The 5,609-nt window shown below is 31.9% G+C and overlaps 1 long non-coding RNA gene across 9 annotated transcripts in view; it reads left to right on the forward strand.

The window, feature by feature from the left end:
* The first annotated feature begins 584 nt into the window (after positions 1–584).
* Positions 585–5,609, forward strand: part of LOC102595169 (uncharacterized) — a 15,823-nt gene continuing 10,798 nt past the window's right edge. Inside the window, exons 1-5 of one of the 9 annotated variants that reach the window (XR_001472777.1) lie at positions 589–2,305; positions 2,405–2,459; positions 2,816–3,104; positions 4,801–4,857; positions 4,968–5,254. This is a non-coding gene — a long non-coding RNA (uncharacterized lncRNA). Of the gene's footprint in view, positions 2,306–2,404; positions 3,105–3,673; positions 4,858–4,967; positions 5,255–5,609 lie in introns of all 9 variants that reach the window. The other 8 variants (XR_001472779.1, XR_001472780.1, XR_001472775.1 and 5 more) reach the window with 8 other exon arrangements.

The raw sequence follows: 5,609 nt of genomic DNA on the forward strand, positions 1-5,609 counted from the left end.
ACCAATTCTCCATATCAACTACCTCTTTTATTATCTTCCAATTGTTACTTTTTAACCAGCTTTCTTCCATCTTCTTTCAAATGTTATCATAAATCTTCCCACAGAATTCCAATAGTATCTGACGGCTATCGATATTTGTGCTTTTATTTCTTTTGTTTTGAATTTAGGTCATATTTTGTCGATTTTTTATTCGATTGGTTCGATTTTTCATTCAATTTTGCTGATCTATTTCGCTTTTCTGTTTTAGTAATGTTGCATGCACTGGATTTAGGGTTAATTAGATGTTGTTGCTTCTGGTTCTTTTGCTCCTTCTCCTGTCCGTTTCCCTATTTATCTGTTTCATTTTTATTTTAAAAAAAATTTTGGTCTGCCTTGACTGAAAAGTCACGACTCTTCGAAATAGTGACAATCCTTTGAAAAATTCATAACTCTTTTGGAAAAGTCACAATCCTTTGTAAAATTCACAATTTATCCGGAAAATCACAATCTTTTGAAAAAGTTACAACACATTAGAAATGAGATGATTGCAAACACGATATGCTGGGATGGGCATAGAAACTTCATATTAAAAAAAAATCTACTCAATTTCTCCAATTTTCACAGGTAAGTTCATAGATTTCTGGTCTGCAATCTAAATAGTTATACTCCTTAACTATGCTTCATCTTCTCTAATTTGATTGTGACAGTTTGTTTCATTTTTTCCTTGGCATAGTATTATACTTGCTCATATTCAGCTCTATCCGTGATATGTGTGCTGTCGATATTTTTATTTCAGAGCATTTGCTATAATTTTTGAATGTAGAATCTTATGTGAGATAATCCCTTTTGTGGGACTGACCTTCAGGAGTTACATTCTGCTACCATTATAACTGTTCTTCATTTTTCTTTTTCTCGATCATTAGTACTCTATTAAGCCTTCAAGGGGTTTGAAAGCTTCTTTGTTCACTTATATTTTCCATTTCATGTTGGCTAAATTGAATGAACTGAAAATCCAACCATCTTGGAACTTAACAAAATAAAACAAACAAGAAGCTAGCGAAAGCTGGATTACCTTTCTGTGTACATATCTCTTTTTCAGAAATTGGGACTCACTAAATGAATAATGGATACGTTGATAAATAGTTTTCGTCCTTGGTATTCTCCTAAAGAAATTACGATCTTCATGTGTTTTTAAGTCAACGTCTTTCTCATTAGTTTCACCTTTATATTTCGGTACGGTTAGAATAAATTGTCATCTTTGTTTATCGATCATTAAATGTTAAAGTTGTGTATGGACTATAATGTCTTATACTTGAAGATAAAACGATTCTGCTAAATTTGGACGTGTATGTAAATCTTTCTGATTGAGGCAGATCACTTCTGTTATGCATCCCTCTGCTAAAGTTGTGTATATACTTTTTTCCTACTAATCGTTAGCTCCAATTTCTTTTAGATTTACAGGTAACGCAATCTGTCACTTTCTTTTAGTTATTTCAAATGAGTTTTGCTTTAACCATATGGGTTCAGTAATATTTTGTACATATTTACTTCCTTATGGATTTGACATTTCACCTTTGCTAGATTGTGAAGATTTTCTCTTTGACGTTCTGAAATGTTTGTATTTAAAATAAAATGATATATAATTTTCAGTTTTTCTCCTTCTCTATCCTTCATTCACTTCTTAGACTAAAACGGTAATATTAAACATTGATGCACTAGAAAATGAATTCAAGATTCCATACAAACATTTCTTATATTCACCTATTTTAGTCTCTATGCTCGCTTTACCTTGCAAGATAAATGAAAAGGATAGATAATCCATAATGATATAGCCCTCTGAAAAATGATGTGTTGAAATATTCTACTTTTAATAGGAAGTTGATGTATATAAATCTTTATGGGCAAGCGTACAAATCAATTCTTATGATAATACTTTAAAAGATGACATTAAAGTTCCAGCTGCTTCTTAATATTTGAGAGCGTCTTCCAGGAACTTATGTATATAAAATTCTATTGTAGTTTACTCACTAAGGTTAGACTCCGAATGTAAAAATTACTTCTCCTCTGAATATGTTAGCAAAAGAAATCATCTTAGTTGGAAGTAAACTTTGGTGCAAGGTAAGTACTTTTGAATGGATACTTAATTTTGTGTTCCTTTTGTTGAGCTTGACACTTAGTTTGAAGAGCTTGTGCTGAAGTTTAAAAGACTCTGTATTAAAGATACTTGGAGTTTTCTTTCAACCATCAGATGAAATCATGTTGGTGACTTTTATTTCGCAACTCGACAATGAAACCATTAAAAGTTGAGCTTAAGTTCAATGACAAGGTAACAATTTGCTAGATATATTTAATTATTGTAGTTACTTTCTTGAAATTTGTAATTGTTGTTGTTGTTTTTAACTGATCTAATATGTTACTCTTCTAGGAGATTTCTCTAATTTGAGCAGAAAGTGTAAGGTAGGGGGAAGCAAGGGAATATGGTAAGGTCTTAACCTAGAACGTACTATATATGATGTTAAAAGGCTCATTGGAAATAAGTTTGTTATCAACTAAGAAGTAAATTTTTTATGTGAAAATAGTAAAATAATTTTGTGGGGCTTGTGATTCTTTGGTATCCAATTAGGCATGTTATCATTTCCATTCCAAGTATATTTAAAAACGAAAGATTATTCATAACATGTGTTTCCATATCACAGCTACAACAGTGATATTAAATCTCTTTGTTCATAAAAAAGTTCTATCTTTTTGTTTTATTATTTTTGTGTAATGTGCAGTGTATATGCTATTGCTTTCTCACATATATATTATCAACTTCTTCATTGAAATGTCATGATAGGACTTTCTCAGTCATGTGGAACGCCGGTCTTTTAACATGTCGCACCAAGTTTCCTGAAAATTATGTTCCTTTGATGTTCGGCGCATGTTCCGTCTATGTTCCTTTAATGTTGGGTGCGTGCTCCTGAAAATTATATTTCTTTGGGTTAATGTCTTGTTAGGGCAGGCAGTAACGACGATAGAGACAAAGAGCTATGAGAAATTGGTGCAGGATCTTGAAAACACTCACTCTCTTAAGATTATGAAAAGGCCCTTGACATATTTCGGAATGACACTGCTATTATTTTCAGGTACTATTTTTTTTTTTTAAATCGAGCTTCTTCATAAGTGAAGTTCTACTCTTAATTGTTTAGTTGTATTTTTCGAAAATTTTCATTGATGAAAGTCTACTTATCTTTTTGTTGTCCTTAGGATCGAGAAATTATCACCGACGCAACTCATGAATATGAAAATTCACTTTAATATGCAGAATACATGTAAAAAAAAAAAATGAGTGACTTCTTATAACTATAGAAATTAGTAAAATAAAAGGGCTCAGGATTTGGGACAGAGAATAATTTAGTGAGTCATAAAGCTATACTTAATGAGGCTTCTTTTAATGTTCTTATATTTTTAATTGAGAAAAAAATCATAGTATATCACAAGAGTAGATCTTTATGAACATTGTTCATATAATTGCCTTCATTACCTGGTACACTTTTTGATGTCTGACACTATTTTTAAATTGTAAAAATTAAATTTACATATAAGCTAGAATTGGCCTAACCTTCACACAAGGTAACCCCCCTTCCTCCCTCCCATTTATCTATTGTTTTTTCTTTGATGTTCTGGTTATTCAAATCAAGTTCACATCTTGAAGGTCCTGAAGAAAAAATATATCTTATAACGTTTCAAAGACCCCAAAATGAAGGATAAGAGAAGAGAAAAATCAGACAAATAAATGGATGACAAAATTTGGAATGCTTAAAGTTGTGCAGTGTGTTGTAGATGGTATTTTCATGACATTTCACTTTTTTATGTTTAAGTTTGAACTTATGTTTTGAACATATGCTTGCTATACTTTTTCATTACTATAATTTTTATAAATCAAGTTTGTGTTTATGTGGAGTTGGTTGATTTATCCTTCTACAAGTAGGATGCTAGCTGTTAGACCACTACTACCTTTTTTCCCATTAATAACACAATTTTTATTTCTATGAAGAATGATGTTGTTTGTTGTAAGTAGTATATTCTTTCATCGTGCGTCTTTATAGCTATATATATTAAACATTGAGTTGAACACCAAGTGGTCCTCTTTACTTGAACTTGATAGAAAGTAAGATGGTGTTTTGAATAACACTACAAGTAACTTTACTACTGGAAAGTTAGATGAACACAACTTTTGAATAACACTACAAGTAAGATGGCGTTTTTATTCTGTCATAAATAAATATTCTACCACATGATCGGATGAGTATCACTGAACAATTAAAAGGAATCAAACATATTTTGTGGATGCCATCTTGAAAATAATGTATATGTGTACTCAAGGAAAAACAATGTATGTCAGTGAGGTTTTTCAATAGAATATTACTTAAATTTGAGAAATACAATGAAACTTTTTTTATGAATGTATCCTCATATAGACATGTTGTAGAAATCAACCCCACATTATACGATCTTTACAATAGAAAAATTGATTAAAATTCCCTTTGGTATAAAGTAGATCAAGAAAAGGAATGTGTAGTACAATTATTGATCTATGAAAAATGTTGAATCATTTGTACTTCTATCCCTATTTTGTCTTGGTCATATTCACTTACTTCCACGTCTTCGGTGTACTCCGCAACCTATCTTTTTTAGTAACTACTCAGTCCATGTTGTTGTTTTAGTTTAATCCCATCTATCCTTTCTTCTTTCATGCCCTCTTTCACTCTGCTTTGCCCGTCGCTTTCCATCCCCCTCTTCTATCTCATGATATTGTTGTATCTTCCTTGATGATATCAGTTTCTTCAGGATCATTCTACTTTAATGTGGCTGGATCAATCTCTTTTGTTCAGTAAGGTTGCTCATCGTTTTCAGTTCTTCATTACATTTTTAAAAAGCTTCCGATTCAAATGAATACTAAGTTGATAGTACCTAAGAGATTGTCCTGGTCTATTTACATTTTGAAGAAAAATCTCACAAAAAGCTTGAAGTTTTGTTACAATGATGTGAATCTTGAAGTTCTGTTACAACCAAATCATGTCATCTCTGCTTATTATTAGTTCCAAGAGTTGATTGTTTTGGGAGATGATTCAAAGCGCTAATAAACTTGAACGGTGGACTTAGGTAAGTAGGCATTTTTTTCCCGTGATATCTTTTTTTTCATATAGTATTTTCCCCAAACAATTGATGAATCTTTATATGTTAAGGCTTCTGCTTTGAGGTGATTTAATTTTCCTGTGCGCTATGATTTCAGGTGATTGTTTAGAAAGAATTTGAGTTGCCAAATTCTTTGGTGCTTTCATGAAATTAGCAGTGATATCGACGGCTGAAAATTCAGGGTAAGCTTTCAATATTCATTGTTTTGTTGTTAAATTTGCTGCTATCAATGTGTTGAAGAAAATCTTAGGCCTCATTTGAGACGGTTGGAATTGTCTGAAACTGATGAAAATCCTCCACGAAAACCTCAGACTAGCATTGGAAGCAGTTGTCCAACAAAGGTTAGAATCGACAACCCAGAGGATTCCATGTCCACGTCACATAGTTCTGCTTTCTGGTGTTCTGATTTTTGCACATCCACAGATACTTGCACAAAGAGAAAGTTAATGGTC

The sequence above is a fragment of the Solanum tuberosum genome, unplaced genomic scaffold (genome assembly GCF_000226075.1).
Source record: "Solanum tuberosum cultivar DM 1-3 516 R44 unplaced genomic scaffold, SolTub_3.0 scf00028, whole genome shotgun sequence".
Taxonomy (NCBI): Eukaryota; Viridiplantae; Streptophyta; class Magnoliopsida; order Solanales; family Solanaceae; genus Solanum; species Solanum tuberosum.